The 16414-nt window shown below is 43.5% G+C and overlaps 1 protein-coding gene across 21 annotated transcripts in view; it reads right to left on the reverse strand.

Moving 5' to 3' along the window:
- The window catches only part of LOC129656594 (carboxyl-terminal PDZ ligand of neuronal nitric oxide synthase protein-like), a 358204-nt gene that overhangs the window by 147479 nt on the left and 194311 nt on the right, over positions 1–16414 (reverse strand). Inside the window, exon 3 of one of the 21 annotated variants that reach the window (XR_008716413.1) lies at positions 13292–13325. The exons of the other annotated variants lie outside the window; for them this stretch is intronic. The gene's annotated coding sequence lies outside the window, so the exon portion shown is untranslated. Of the gene's footprint in view, positions 1–13291; positions 13326–16414 lie in introns of those variants that run through there. 21 annotated transcript variants of the gene reach the window in all.

Raw genomic sequence — 16414 nt, forward strand, 5'->3', positions numbered from 1 at the left:
ACCCACTGAGCTATCTGGGAAGCCCCCAAAGTGTTTACATGATAGAAGGCCCTGGATTCATTAAGAGATCATCTTAGAGAAGCTAATTCCTAAATAAGGGGGCGCATTCACAAGCAGGTCTAGGTATCTGGCTCTGATTGACAGAGTAAAACAATCAGAATTCCTGACTCACACCGAACGTATGAGAGACGGTAAAACTCAATGATAAATGACTTTTGCTTCATCAACTACTCTATTCTTGAGGGACAAAAGACCCTGTCCATATAACAAGCACGCATGTGTGTGTACACACCCACATGTATGAGTGTCTCTGAGAGAGGAGGAAGGGAAGCAAAGAAGTGGAGGAGCAAACCTAATAGAGTTAGATGAGTGATGCCAGCATTTAAAGATAACTCATTCACATAGGCAGAACTGAAAGGGAGCAGTGAATTAAACACTGTCCACACAGGTACAGACTTTGACCAATAGCTGAAAGTCCCAAGGACTCACAAAGACTTAGAATATAATACAGACCTTTCGGAAAGAGTAAAATCCATTAGAAGATTAAATTCAGTCCAGAAGCCAAAGTAAGGAAAACAGCTCCAGAAATGTTTACTGATACATAAGATGATGGTAGAGCAAAACCACTCACTCAGGTACTCTGACTCATGGGCTGAACTCAGTATACAGTTGATGTTAACTTGTCCTCTGTCTTCTTATCTCTAGTCCAATTTACTGAGTTCTTATCAACTATATTCCCACCCATAAAGCCTGGGCTGGCTTGCTCACATAGAAAACAATCCCTTCCACTGTTCGTTTCTCAGTGTTTCTCCTGTGTATAGGACTGCATTCATGGCACGGGTTTACCATGCTACAGACGTCATTCTCCAAGGGATTCACCCATCTGAACTTGGTCACCTACTGCTGTCCAGCCGCTGACTTGTGTTCGATTCTTTGCGACCCGATGGACTGCAGAGCACCAGGTTTTCCTGTCCTTCACTGTTATTCACGCTACAGCCGCGGATTACAGCTTTCACTGTGGGACTCCCATCCTGATCAGCACCTTACACAGCAGTGGAAGGTCATCAAAGAGGAAATGAGAGAATGTAGACAGCTCAGAGAAATTCACTGCCTGTTCTATTAAAAAAAAAAAAAATCTCCATCAGCAAATAACTCACACTGAAATCCCTCTCCTGGGCCAGCTAGCCAGGTCTCTCAGCAAGAAATGGTAAAAGAAGTGGAGGGAGAAGAAAGAGCTATTTGGGGAAGGGTCTAGGGTGTGCACTTCAATCTGGCCAGGGCCGGCTGGAACAGACAAGCAGGGAGATGTAGATCCTGGCTTCTGGAGAAAGAGCCATCATAAATAAAAGCTGCCAGAGAGGAGGGGAAAACTGACCAACCTATAATATAAATTCTGGGAGCCACCTCAAAATAAAATGCTCTTCAAGGTCATCTTGAGTCCTTCCCAGTACTTTAGAACAGCCTTTTGGATGCTAATTAACCCTCCAGATGCCATGGTCCCAAGGGAGATGTAAATGTGTTCAACTGATGACTGTATTCAATCTGTACTATTCCTGGAGTTCTAACAGCTTTCTAAACGGCCTTTTGAAGAAAAGCATTTTGACAGCACCATAGAATGTCTGAACCAAAATGGACCGCAAAGAGCCTCTCTGGAGAGGAAGCAGGAACAGTGGCAAAAGAAAGATCTGGATCCAAATCCCACATCAGGCATCCACCACTTTGTGAGGCCAGGGGGGTCACTCAAGCCACCTAAGCCTCAGGCTCTCTACCTGCAAAAAGAGGACAACATCACCCACTCCACAGGTTGTGTTGGTAAAAAGCCCAGCCCTGTTCCTGATTTACAGTGGTCTACAGCTGTAATCCGGAGAAGGCAGTGGCACCCCACTCCAGTACTCTTGCCTGGAAAATCCCATGGACGGAGGAGCCTGGTAGGCTACAGTCCATGGGGTCGCTAAGAGTTGGACACGACTGAGCGACTTCCCTTTCACTTTTCACTTTCATGCACTGGAGAAGGAAATGGCAACCCACTCCACTGTTCTTGCCTGGAGAATCCCAGGGACAGGGAAGCCTGGTGGGCTGCCGTCTACGGGGTCGCACAGAGTCAGACACGACTGAAGCGACTTAGCAGCAGCAGCAGCAACAGTTGTAATCTGTGGAATCCTATAAACAGTGCTATACCATACAGTCCCTCAGTAGCTTAGAATTTAGCACATATTATCCTCACATCCTTTTTCCTTTGTAACCACTCAGCAATACCAGCCTCTCATGACACACCAGCCACTGCAGAAAATGCATCTGTGTGGATTCTCAAGGCCTCATGTTCCTCACTGTAAAATGACCAACATGTTTGCCTATGATTAGTCAGCAAGACAGCAGCGGCGCAAGCATGCCAATCTTGCCTCCCAAGTCCAACTTTCCCGTGCTCCTCATTGTCTGCCAGCCCCATGGCTGTGCCCCGGAGGCATTCTCAGTTCTGACTATTATTCCCTACTCATACATGCTCACTTTCCCTAGAGCCCATCTCAAATTCCTCGGCCTTTGTTGGGGTTCCAAGTTACCTCCGCTTTAATTTTCACCTGCGACTCTCATTAACAAGCTGCATACTTCCTTTTCCGGATCCAAACATAGGCACTAGCAAGAAGGCCTAGGGAAATTTTTCTCTACTACCAGAAGGCTTATGAAATCTTAATGAGAGGACGATCTATCAGCCTAAACACGTTCAGATTATTTTCAAGTGAAAATCAGAAACCCTTGTTAGGGTTGGCACGGTGTGTGCCGGGGGTCAGGCACATGGGGTGATGGCGGCTTTCATGTTCGCCCATTCCTACACAGGATGACACATGTAATTCCCAGCGGCACCCTCCCGAGCTGTCCCTGGGCTCCAGAAATCTCAGTCCTATGAGATCCTGACTTTAAAAACAACAACAAAAAAAACTAGTGTCAATGACACAAAACATCTCATCTATTTTATTAGAAAAATAAACAGGTCCTAACTTGGTTTGGACTTCCCTGATGATTCAGTTGGTAAAGAATCCGCCTGCAATGTGGGAGACCTGAGTTTGATCCCTGGGTTGGGAAGATCCCCTGGAGAAGGGAACAGCTACCCCCTCCAGTATTCTGGCCTGGAGAATTCCATGCACTGTTTAGTCCATGGGGTTGTAAAGAGTCAGACATGACTGAGCGACTTTAACTTCACTAACTTGGTTTAGTCAACTTGCCCAAATCCTATCCCTTCTTTCCTCTTTAATCACTCAGGAGCCTCTAGAGGAGTCAGTATTATCTCTCAAGATAGGAATTATCATTTCCTTGGTACAGCACATGTCTGCTTCTTATTTTCGGGATTCATGAATTTAAAAAGATAAATCTTCAACCAAACTGTGTCAGCAAAACTTTTTGAAGTAGCTTGGAAAATTAAAATTGACAGATAATCAAAAGAAAAAAGTTCACAAGATTAGTCAGTTCTGGTGGGAAAACTGCAACTGTCTCACAAGATTATATCCACAAAAGTGGTGACGTTTCCTCGAATTTTAGCATTTTAAGAGTCAAGAGAGAAGTAGGGGGATCAAAGATTATGGAAACACCTAAACTTTTACTTATCTTATTGACCAGAATGTTACAGATTAATTGTTAATTTTTGTTTTCTACGAATGCAAAGTGGTTAGTTATGTGTGTTTAATTCTTCTCTGATAGTTCATAAAGGTAACAGGGCAAAATAGCAATTGTTCCCGCATCAGTAACTGCCCTCAGCTTCATCCATGAGAAACAGCTTTGTTCACTTGAGGGCTCAATCAATATATATTTATTTGGGCCAACTAGGTGCTATAGAACAATCCATTAGAACTTTCTAGAATAATGGAATTTTTTTTTTTAATCTGTTCTTTCTACCCTAGATGCCGGTCACATGTGACTACCAGGCACTTGGACTATGGCTAGTACAACTGAGGAACTGAATGTTACTTTAAACTTAAATTCTCACATGTGTCCAGTGGCAACTGAATTGAATAGCACACCAATAAGGGACACAAAGACATGAGAACACATGAACGGAAAATCATGTTCTAGCTGGAAGAACAAGATAAGGACATAAGAAAAGCTAACTCATAAGTACAAGTTAGTAAGTAAAATTGCCCTCCAAGTCTTCACGTTCTCTACGCAAAAGCCCCTGTTGCCCAGCTGTGAGCACAACCATCACTTGTTCAGGGAAGTGCTTCCAAGGGCTGATCATACCATAGACCCTGTCCTTTAGCAGATTTTAGATGCATGCTCACGCACATGTGTAATTATCTGATTAGGCCTTGATTCCAGTTTCTATTAGGGCAGAAACTGTGTTGATTTTTTCTCACTACTGTGCTCCAACACAGTACGTGGCACATAGTAGGTTTAAAATTAACATGTGTCGAACAACTGAATAAATTATTAATTGAGCTCCTGGATGTAAAAATGATCACAAAATATAAGGCACAAGAGAAATGTTTGTGATTGTTACTTGGTGTGGATGATGACAAGAGAATTAATCCTCTTAGCTGCTGGAAACCATTCTGCTTTCATTTAAGTAACAAAATTGCTGCATTTGCAGGACACCACAAGGAAAGGGACTCATACAAGCTATCCCACGGTGCCCTATTTCAGTATTCTCTTCAGGACCATGCCAAAATATCCAGCTCATCTGTGTTCAGATGCAGTACTGCTTTGTTCTGATCCATTGCTGGTCACTGTGGGAGCTTTGGTTGAATCATCTGGCCTTTTAAAAAGGAGAGGCCTATTGGTTAAGTCTGCTGGGTATCTGGTGCTGGACCATAGACAATGCATTCTGGCCATGGATTAGGCTGAGAAAAGCACTCCAGGTCCCCCCAACCCCCACCTCTGCCTGAATCCAACTCTATACCCAAAGTGCCATGGGCATCAGGAGCCAAAGGAAACTGCAGTGGCCAAGGCCCGGGAGAGCTTGCTCCCCCATGCTGACACATTCAAGGGAACAAAGGCCTTCCAAGTTGCACTGAGCTGGTCTGAAGATGGAAGGTCTTTATGCAGGTTTCCAAGGAGATAACTCTGATGCTGTTACCATGGAAACTGTTGCTACCATCTATTGTCCATCACCCCTTGACAGAAAGTTGGGGCAGGGGGGTTTGTTGATGGAGAAGGAAATAAGAAGAGTTGGATTTAAGTCAAGATGAAGAAAACTCAAATGGGTTCCCTAAAGACTTCAGTGGTGTATGTGAACAAAACCTCCAATCTCCAAAGGAAATGAATTAGGGACATGAGCGTCTATGGTTTCTTATTATTAGTGCGGGTAGAGCTGGAGTAAAGCGAGACATGAGAATGACCTCTACCCAGTTGCTGGGCCTTGTCACCTAGGATCTCCGGAGGGAACACTCAAGCGTAAGGGTCAGCGGTGATGTGCAGGCCATAACCCCTGAAGCTGCAGAACCATAAGGAAACTCCCTTCTTTCCTGCTGAAAACTTGTTTTCAGGTAGGAGAGGAGCATATTAGAAGTCCCTCTAATTTTTGCTAATATCTTATAATATCTTATAAAAAAAAGTGGTAATTTTTTTAATCTAATGAGAGCAGCTTATGGGAAAAATAGAATAGTTCCATGAACAACAAACACACAGAAATGCATCTGGGTAACAGAAGGCATACTGGACTTGGCATCAAGGTCATTCTCATCATTTATTATATGCATGGCCTTGGGCACTTCACTGCTTGAGTCTCAATTATCTCCTTTCATGGAAATAGTTACTGCCAAGTCTACTTCATACAGTACAAAGTCTTATGAAGGAATTACACCATCTACGCCAAGAACCACGGACCTAACACACCTTACCCATATTAACAAAAGGCTTTTGACTTCAATTACTCCAGGCAGGATTGCTATAAGTCCTTTTATGTTATCCAACTTTGTGTTTGGAAAACAGTTGTGGTACACAACCAATTATTAATAATATGACATTAAAATTATGGGTGATAAGATGGACTATGTCTTCACAGTCTTCTGCTTATTTTCTTACCTAGGCCCTCAGGCCACACGAAAGCATCAAGTCCGACAATTAGATCTAACTTTTTCCCAAAGTACTTTTGGAAAGTTAAATTTCAATTGGAAATAAGATACTGAACTTACAGGGGGAGGTCTGTGGAAGAGCAGGGATAGAAAGTAGAAACTGGGGAAAAGATATGAATCTTGCAGGGGCATTGTCAAACATGAAACATCTAACTAGAGTAGAGAATGGGAGTTGGGAAAGATCTGGAGTCTGGACGTAGAAACAAGAATAGAAATTATATAGTGATGCTACCCCAAACTAGAAAGCCTTCACATCTTTCATAGTCTTTATAAAGACAACAAAAAGTTTGAGATCCATCTTACAAAGTAAGCACTCGCAAAGCTGCCAGGTAGGACCTGCAGTCTGCCATACCTTCTTCAAAAAAGGTGACTCAGGCCTGGGCACTCCAGAAGCCAGACAAAGGAGGCATTCAGGATGGAGCAAAGAAAATACAATTTAGTTCCTGTAGCTCTGAATAAGTTCCTTATTTATGTTTTTCTCTCAAATAACACTGCTGTGCATTGTTGGGATATTCTCAGATCAGGATCATCTCTCTTGAGGTATCAGGCAGAAGAGAAAGAGAGAGGCAAGGAATGCAAATGGCTTTCCAATCATGGGATTGGTTCAGTTCAGTTCAGTCGCTCAGTCGTGTCCGACTCTTTGCAACCCCATGAACCGCAGCACACCAGGCCTCCCTGTCCATCACCAACTCCTGGAGTTCACGCAAACCCATGTCCATCAAGTCGGTGATGCCATCCAACCACCTCATCCCTTCTCCTCCTGCCCTCAATCTTTCCCAGCATCAGGGTCTTTTCAAATGACTCAGCTCTTCACATCAGGGTGGCCAAAGTATTGGAGTTTCAGCTTCAACATCAGTCCTTCCAATGAACACCCAGGACTGATCTCCTTTAGGAGGGACTGGCTGGATCTTCTTGTAGTCCAAGGAACTCTCAAGAGTCTTCTCCAACATCACAGTTCAAAAGCATCAATTCTTCAGTGCTCAGCTTTCTTCACAGTCCAACTCTCACATCCATACATGACCACTGGAAAAACCATAGCCTTGACTAGATGGACCTTTGTTAGCAAAGTAATGTCTCTGCTTTTCAATATGCTATCTAGGTTGGTCATAACTTTCCTTCCAAGGAGTAACCATCTTTTAATTTCATGGCTGCAGTCACCATCTGCAGTCATTTTGGAGCCCCCCAAAATAAAGTCAGCCACTGTTTTTGCCATGAAGAAGTGATGGGACCGGATGGCATGATCTTCATTTTCTGAATGTTGAGCTTTAAGCCAACTTTTTCACTCTCCTCTTTCACTTTCATCAAGAGGCTCTTTAGTTCCTCTTCACTTTCTGCCATAAGGGTGCTGTCATCTGCATATCTGAGGTTATTGATATTTCTCCCAGCAATCTTGATTTCAGCTTGTGCTTCCTCCAGCCCAGCGTTTCTCACGATGTACTCTGCATATAAGTTAAATGAGCAGGGTGACAATATACAGCCTTGACGTACTCCTTTTCCTATTGGAAACCAGTCTGTTGTTCCATGTCCAGTTCTAACTGTTGCTTCTTGACCTGCATACAGGCATGGAAGTGCGGCCAAGAGAAGCTACCCCTCGTCCAAGGTCAGGGGCAGTGGCCGAGAGGAGCTACCCCACGTCTGAGGTAAGGAGCAGCAGCTGCGCTTTGCTGAGCAGCCATGAAGACACCCCACGTCCAAGATAAGAGAAACCCTAGTAAGACGGTAGGCACTGAGAGAGGGGATCAGAGGGCAGACAAACTGAAACCACAATTACAGACAACTAGCCAATCTGATCACACGGACCACAGATTTGTCTAACTCAATGAAACTAAGCCATGCCATGTGGGGCCACCCAAGACAGACGAGTCATGGTAGAGAGGTTTGACAGAATGTGGTCCACTGGAGAAGGGAATGGCAAACCACTTCAGTATTCTTGCCTTGAGAACCCCATGAACAGTATGAAAAGGCAAAAAGACAGGATACTGAAAGGGGAACTCCCTGGGTTGGTAGGTGCCCAATATGCTACTGGAGATCAGTGGAGAAATAACTCCACAAAGAATGAAGGGATGGAGCCAAAGCAAAAACAACACCCAGTTGTGGATCTGACTGGTGATAGAAGCAAGAGCATGCTGTAAAGAGCAATATTGCATAGGAACCTGGAATGTTAGGTCCATGAATCAAGGCAAATTGGAAGTGGTCAAACAGGAGATGGCAAGAGTGAACATCGACATTCTAGGAATCAGTGAACTAAGATAAACTGAAATGGGTGAATTTAACTCAGATGACCATTATATCTACTACTGTGGGCAAGAATCCCTTGGAAGCAATGGAGTAGCCATCATAGTCAACAAAAGAGTCCAAAATGCAGTACTTGGATGCAATCTCAAAAACGACAGAATGATCTGTTTGTTTCCAAGGCAAACCATTCAATATCACGGTAATCCAAGTCTATGCCCTGACCAGTAATGCTGAAAAAGCTGAACAGTTCAATGAAGACCTACAAGACCTTCAAGAACTAACACCCAAAAAAGATCTCCTCTTCATTATAGGGGACTGGAATGCAAAAGTAGGAAGTCAAGAAACATCTGGAGTAACAGGCAAATTTGGCCTTGGAGTAATGGAAGTGGTAGCATTGATTAATCCTACATGCTAGGAAGAAAGGAAGTGTGACAACATGCTAAATGTTCTAACTCTTGGCTTTAGGTCTTTCTTGATACCCATTATGAACCTAGCACCAAGCTAAGACCACACAGTCAAAAAAGGGGTCACTGAAAGACAGTGGCCGAAGAAGTTAATGTCCTTGGTCCCACCACATAAGATTCATGCTTTGCTATAGCTTTAAATATAGTTCCCACAAAAATGACTTCCAGAGTGTTAACAGTCTCTGAATATCATGATCTGCCCAACCTAATAAGGGACAGAATTTCTTCTCAACAATTTTGTGCTTCAATAAGAACAGAATGGCCATGCTGATTTTGCCCAGATCTCATGACATACTCACAGCACAGAAAGAGAGCACTCAAATGGACCGGACATATCATACGCTATTATCCAGGCTTCTCATTTTAGAGTTGAAAATGTTGAAGCCAAGAGACCCAATAATGACTTGTCCAGGGTTAGGAGCCAAGGAGCACAGATTCCAGGCCAGAATATCACTGTATTATTTCTGTCACATTAAACCACCATCAACTACCATCTTAATCCTGCATGTACTAATTTCATCTCTTCAATTAGGCTAAACTCTCTTTGACAAGAATTTTATCTTTTCCTAGTAATTTTAGGCATTCATGCCATAACCCATAGCACCAAGCTAAAGCACCTAAAGAAGGTATTAGTAACTCAAGAAATGGATTCTAAAGCAGGTCTCAATTCACCAACACACTTCACAGAAATCTTGGCTATTTCTGGGGTAGGAGTTGATCACTCCACCCTCCTTTGAAACAATTTCTTTTCTAGTCCCCAAATCTTGACTCTTTAGGAAGAATTCTAGCCATAAGGGCATCTGGACTGCCATCTTTAAGGAGAGTCAATGACAACTTCTCCACCTCTCAGGTTTTTTAATGTTGGATTAAATACTATGCTTTAACAGAGCTAGTGGTTGGAGCTGGGTGTGCTCTTTCAAAACCCTGCAATTTAAGGAATCCATCACTATCTCTCATTAAAATAGCCCACAAGAGACTCTTACAAAAAGGGATTACCAATTTCATTGCCAAAAAGAATTGAAGACTCACTCACACTACTGATATTCTGACATACCCAAAAAGCAAGGCAATATTTGGGCCTAAATAGATCCTGGTAGTCTGACCTGTTTCTGTACTAAACCTGACTAGTTGGTATGATTTGAAAATGTCTCATTCAGAAAGCAATGTTTAAAAAGGAATCGCTGCTGGACATCTGGGTTTTTTCCAGTTTGGGTTATTATTACACTTAAGGCTACCATGAACATTCATGCACAAGTCTGTGCATGCTTTCATTTCTCTTGCATACACACCTAGAAGTAGAATGGCTGCATTATAAGGTAGGTAAAGGTTTAACTTTATAAGAAACTGCCCACCTGTTCTTCAAAGTGGCTGTACCATTTCACATTCCCACCAGCAGTATGTCAAGAGTTCCTCATCAGTACTTGATATGGTCAGTCTTTTCAATTTCATTCATTCTTACAGTTAAGTAGCAGTATGTCATTATGGTTTTAATTTGCATTTTCCTAATGACAAATGATGCTGAGTATCTTTTTAATGTACTTATTAGTCATCCACATATCTTTGGTGAAGCAACTGGATTCAAATCTTTTACCCACTTTTTAAATTAAATTGTTTTCTTATCATTGAATTTTAAGAGTACTTTGTAGATTTTGGATAAAGTCCTTTAGACAAGAAAGTCTATGGCAATTGCTTCCCTTAAAGACAAAATATCTTACTGATTTCCTTAAGCCTTTCCTTCATTCCCCCCGTTATTCCTCCCCTGGTACAGCAGCATCACAATCTAAACATTTAAATGAAGGGACGAGCAATATGGTCTCATTAGCCTCTATGACCCTGTCTGGCACAGCTGACCAGCAAGCAGACATCTTCTCAAATCCCTGACTTTGACTCAAGTCCATTTTGTACTCACACACTTCTGCAAGAAGTCAACATTAATGCTTCTTACTTCAAGAGACACTACCTTTGATCAGCAGTTCTCAACATGGACACAATTTTGCCCCCAGAGAACATGTGGCAACGTCCAGAGGTATTTGTTTGGCACAACTAGGTGGGGAAACAGTTGTTACTGGCATTTCGTGGGTAGAGGCCAGATATACTGCTAAATACCCACAATGTACAGACCAGCCCGCCAAACAAAGAATTTTGTGGAAACCCTGTTTTAACAGTATTAATATTCGCAGGTATTGTTTTTAAATAATGGAATAGAAATACTGATTTAAGAGCCAGGAAATATGGGTGGTTCTCCTAGCTCTGTCACTAACTAGTTCTGTAACCTCAGGCAAAGCACCTAAACTCTCAAAGCCCCCAATTTCTCATCTGTTAAAGGCAAGGGATAACCTAAATTACCTCTAAGTTCTCCAACTGCAAAGAAATACAACCCTATGACCATTTATGCAACACCACACACAACTTGGAGCAGTCATGAAAATGACTTTAGGTTCTCCATGTTTAAGGAGTTTGACAACATAATGATAAAGGTTTGTTTAAGAAAACAGTCCCTGAGAATGTTTCTCATTAAAAAAGACGGGAATCAACTGCTGACCTCAGCAGGGACCCCAAACAGAGATGGGAAGACAGGAAGACCAGATGGGCTTCTAGCACCTGCCAGAAGAATTCAGGTGTTCCCAGAACAGAAAGCATCCCGCTGAGCTAGATCCCTTCCTACCCTCCCTTCTACCCAACTCACTCAATGTCAGTGATGTAAACACTTAGAATGTGACTTCCACAGCAGAGCAGGTGAAAACCCTTCCAGGGCCAACTTGCCTAACAGATGGAGTTTCCAACTCAAAAGTGAGACGGTGCCGGTGAGACAGTGTCTCTGAAAATCCTGACAGAGCTCTGATGGGAAGAAAGTCACCTGGTAGTGGAACCCTGGGACTCACCTCAGCGAAATAACAGGCTTATTCCTGCAAACCCAGGCAACACAAACCCTGAATCCTAACCAAGTTTCTGCCACTCAGGCCCCCTTTGGGGGGAAGAAGATCCTCCACCAATTCTTACAACAGCTGTTCTGCAGGTTAAATGAGGTTGAAAATTGTTCCTAAGAGTCCCTGCAAGAATAAACAGATGGCTAACATCTCGGACAGCCCTGGGGTAAACTTATTTCATTTCAAACCGACAAAAAATTATAAACGTTAAGGAAGAAGATTTACCAGGAACAACCTGCCTCTCAAAAGTAATCCCAAGAGCTTCCCACAGATATTCCTGGTGAAAGCACCATGATTTCCACCATGATTGATGGTTAAGAAGAGGAGCAAGGTTGACTATGCACTCCTTGCACTTTTTCCAACAGGATAGGGTCAAAATTGGGACGTATTATTAACCACAGTCATCTCTCCTCTCTGTTTTTCTTCTGTGAAGAGAAAGAAAGCTTCCTACATGCATACCTACAGGAAAGGGGGAATACAAAGGAGACGCAATGCAGAAGTGAATACCTTGGTCTCCAATAGGAAATGTTCTCAGGCTGTAGCCCATACCCATTACGGCTCAACATCACCTACCTGGTTTGCCTCCAACTAACCCAGAGCTTGACAGAACCATGAGAAGCATGCTTCTCTGTTCTAGCTGCAGCCCTTACCCCTCAGCTTAGTCCCCTGTCTGCCTCCAGACCCATTCCACAGACAAGCCTGAGGCCAAGCCACTGCAGAGACTTTTGCAAACAGTTTAACTAATCAGGACGTCAGAACTGAAGTAGAGAGCACTATTCATCACCAGCCTAAAGACAGAACAGTAAGCGCCGTTAGTGATGCCTGTGACTTCTAGTTAATCAGGCTCCTCCTGCACCGCCTGCTGCGTGCATGGGTGGGTGGGTGGGTGGGTGTGTGTGTGTGTGTGTACGGAGTTGGGGGGAATGTCAGCTCAAACTCACAACAGCACGTAAAATCAAGTCTTCTTTATTAAATTGCTCATTTTTCCTCTTCTACGTTTGCCTGTCCCCTTCTTCGCAAGGACCAGTTAGCAATAAAATCTGAAAGACAGCTGGGAGTGTTATGTTCTGTGCTGAACCAGATGACTTAAGCAATTTCTCTTCTCTAGGATTTGAGCCCTATCTCCTCTGGGGGCCCTGAGGTGCTGTTCCCCTCAGTTCCTGGAGGCTGACTATCCCCGCGGCTATTTCTATGTAACAAATTACAACATCTATAACATAACCACTTTTTAATTCTGCCCGCACTTTTACAAGTCAGACATGTGGGAGAGGCTGCACAGTTCTCACTTGGGTTCTCATGCAGTCACAGTCGGAGGCTGGCTGGAGCTGCAGTTATCTGGAGGTCAGATGATGCTGGGCGTCCGGGATGGCTCACTCACCAAGCTGGCAGCCAGTGCCGGCTGTCGACTGGAGCTCAGCTGGAGCTGTCGACCAGAGTGCCCACGCGCGGCCTCTCCACTGAGGCTGCATCAGGCTAGCGGGACTTCTTAATGGGCAGCTGGCTCCTCTCAGATAGTTGTCTGGCCCTTACTGGGACCTAGTCTCACAAGTCCCACAACTTCGGAAGTCACATACTTCCATTCATTCTGTGAGCTATAAGTGAGTCCTTAAGGTCAGCTCTTCCTGGGGTCCCATCACTTCCTGGCAAATAAAAAAGGAAAAAGGAAAAGTAGTGACAGATTTTCTTTTCCTGGGCTCCAAAATCACTGTGGATGGTGACTGCAGGCATGAAATTGGAAGACGTTTGCTTCTTGAAAGGAAAGCTATGACAAATCTAGACAGTGTATTAAAAAGCAATGACATCACTTTGCTGACAAAGGTCTGTATAGTCAAAGCTATGGTTTTTCCAGTAGTCATGTATAGATATGAGAGTTGAACCATAAAGAAAGCTGAGTGCTGAAGAAATGATGCTTTCAAACTGTGGTGTTGGAGAAGACTCGTGAGAGTCCCTTGGACAGCAGGGAGATCAAACCAATCAATCCTAAAGGAGATCAACCCTGAATGATGCTGAAGCTCTAATACTTTGGCCACCTGATGTGAAGAGCTGACTCATTGGAAAAGACCCTGATGCTGGGAAAACTTGAGGGCAGAAGGAGAAGGGGGCAACAGAGGATGAGATGGTTGGATGGCATCACCGACTCAATGGACATGAACTTGAGCAAACTTCAGGAGACAGTGGAAGACAGGGAAGCCTGGCATGCTGCAGTCCATGGGGTCACAAAGAGTCAGACATTACTTAGAGACCGAACAACAACAAAGGTCAGCCCAGACACAAGGGGAATTAGTCCTGGATTTCATCTCTAATGGTCTGAGTGTTAAAAACATTCACAGGCATGTTTTAAGATCCCACACTGACCTGTTTTAACATTCTAGTCCGCTTGAGGTCAGGAAATCTGCGTTGTTCACTACTGTATCTCACACACATAGCAGACTGGCTGGCATACAATAGATGTTCAATAAACAGATGTTGAATGAATGCATGCATGACCAAAAAGAAAAATAAGCTTCCACAGTGGAGAATCAATTTTTTAAGAGGAAAAATTATTTCCTTCCCGAATGCAGAGTTCCAAAGAATAGCAAGGAGAGATAAGAAAGTTTTCCTCAGAGATCAGTGCAAAGAAATAGAGGAAAACAATAGAATGGGAAAGACTAGAGATCTCTTCAAGAAAATTAGAGATATCAAGGGGACATTTCATGCAAAGATGGGCTCAATAAAGGACAGAAATGGTATGGACCTATCAGAAGCAGAAGATATTAAGAAGAGGTGGCAAGAATACACAGAAGAACTGTACAGAAAAGTTCTTCATGACCCAAATAATCACAATGGTGTGATCACTCACCTAGAGCCAGACATCCTGGAATATGAAGTCAAGTGGGCCTTAGGAAGCATCACTACAAACAAAGCTAGTGGAAGTGATAGAACTCCAGTTGAGCTCTTTCAAATCCTAAAAGATGATTCTGTGAAAGTACTTGGACTCAATATGTCAGCAAATTTGGAAAACTCAGCACTGGCCACAGGACTGGAAAAGGTCATTTTTCATTCCAACCCCTAAGAAAGAAAGAAAGGCAATGCCAAAGAATGCTCAAACTACTGCACAATTGCACTCATCTCTCATGCTAGTAAAGTAATACTCAAAATTCTCCAAGTTGGGCTTCAGCAATACATGAACTGTGAACTTCCAGAAGTTCAAGCTGGTTTTAAAAAAGGCAGAAGAACCAGAGATCAAATTGCCAACATCCGCTGGATCATCGAAAAAGCAAGAAAGTTCCAGAAAAACATCCATTTCTGCTTTACTGACTATGCCAAAACCTTTGACTGTGTGGATCACAATAAACTGTGGAAAATTCTTCAAGAGATGGGAATCCCAGACCACCTGACCTGCCTCTTCAGAAACCTGTATGCAGGTCAGGAAGCAACAGTTAGAACTGGACATGGAACAACAGACTGGTTCCAAATAGGAAAAGGAGTACGTCAAGGCTGTGTATTATCATCCTGTTTATTTAACTTATATGCAGAGTACAGAAACGCTGGGCTGGAAGAAGCACAAGTTAGAATCAAGATTGCTGGGAGAAATATCCATAACTTCAGATATGCAGATGACACCACCCTTATGGCAGAAAGTGAAGAGGAACTAAAAAGCCTCTTGATGAAAGTGAAAGAGGAGAGTGAAAAAGTTGACTTAAAGCTCAACATTCAGAAAACAAAGATCATCCCATCCACTCCCATCACTTCTTGGCAAATAGAAGGGGAAACGGTGGAAACAGTATCAGAGTTTATTTTGGGGGGCTCCAAAATCACTGCAGATGGTGATTGCAGCCATGAAATAAAAAGACGCTTACTCCTTGGAATAAAGTTATGACCAACCTAGACAACATATTAAAAAGCAGAGACATTGCTTTGTTAACAAAGGTCCATCTAGTCAAGGCTATGATTTTTCCTGTGGTCATGTATGGATGTGAGAGTTGGACTGTGAAGAAAGTTGAGCACTGAAGAATTGATGCTTTTGAACTGTGATGTTGGAGAAGACTCTTGAGAGTTCCTTGGACTGCAGGGAGACCCAACGTGTCCATCCTAAAGGAAATCAGTCCTAGGTGTTCAGTGGAAGGACTGATCTTGAAGCTGAAACTCCAATACTTTGGCCATCTGATGCAAAGAGCGGACTCATCTGAAAAGACCCTTATGCTGGGAAAGATTGAAGGCAGGAGGAGAAGGGGACGACAGAGGATGAGATGGCTGGATGGCATCACCGACTCAATGGACATGGGTTTGGGTGGGCTCTGGGAGTTGGTGATGGACAGGGAGGCCTGGTGTGCTGTGGTTCATGGGGTTGCAGAGTCGGACATGACTGAGTGACTGAACTGAACCTGAGCCTCGTCTTTGTTTTTCACTGCTATAGTGGGGATAGAAATTCAACTTTCAAGGGGTTGTATTAAATGAGATAATTTATCATTTATGAGGAGGATTTTCATTTTCCCAGAGTTGCTGGAAAAGACTAGAATGGTACCATGTGGCTAGACTCCCACTGTTCACAGAGCTACAGCACACACCTCCTTGTCAAGGCTGACATCTGTCATCCTGTCTCAATGGGCTTCCCTCCCCTCCTCGGCCCAGTCAATCTTTGAAGGACTGTCTCCATCATGGGCTCCTCCCAGAGAGGCGGTGTGGGGATTAAGAACCTGGAGCCTGAGTGTGCCTCCTGTCTCTCTCCTCCTTCAGTGTAGCCTGGGAC

Source organism: Bubalus kerabau, chromosome 6 (assembly GCF_029407905.1).
Source record: "Bubalus kerabau isolate K-KA32 ecotype Philippines breed swamp buffalo chromosome 6, PCC_UOA_SB_1v2, whole genome shotgun sequence".
In the NCBI taxonomy this organism is placed as follows: Eukaryota; Metazoa; Chordata; class Mammalia; order Artiodactyla; family Bovidae; genus Bubalus; species Bubalus kerabau.